This window comes from Epinephelus moara, chromosome 2 (genome assembly GCF_006386435.1).
Source record: "Epinephelus moara isolate mb chromosome 2, YSFRI_EMoa_1.0, whole genome shotgun sequence".
NCBI lineage: Eukaryota > Metazoa > Chordata > Actinopteri > Perciformes > Serranidae > Epinephelus > Epinephelus moara.
In genome coordinates this window covers 16,870,471-16,870,727 of record NC_065507.1, presented here as the reverse complement: position 1 = coordinate 16,870,727, position 257 = coordinate 16,870,471, and the positions used below count along the sequence as shown (strand labels likewise).

The 257-nt window shown below is 28.0% G+C and overlaps 1 protein-coding gene across 1 annotated transcript in view; it reads left to right on the top strand.

Annotated features, from left to right (window-relative positions):
- alkbh8 (alkB homolog 8, tRNA methyltransferase) overlaps positions 1-257 on the top strand; it is a 159,187-nt gene that overhangs the window by 45,616 nt on the left and 113,314 nt on the right. The gene's annotated exons all lie outside the window — the stretch shown is intronic.

Here is a 257-nt window from a genome sequence, read left to right as displayed (position 1 = left end):
CTTGATTCATGTATTTGTTTTTTGAAGGTATTTCAGCATCAAATTATTAAAAATTATAATAATTTGATCATCATATCATAAATATTCTAGGGAATGCTTTTGTTTCAAATAAACAAACGTAAGAATGTCTTGTTGTTTCAAACAAATATGTGGTGACATCGTCTAAATCAGCATGTCTGCAGGACCTTAAAAAGTCTGAAATTCAATTAAATATTCGACCTTGGGAGGCATTACATAGTTTTAAATTTGAATTTGTG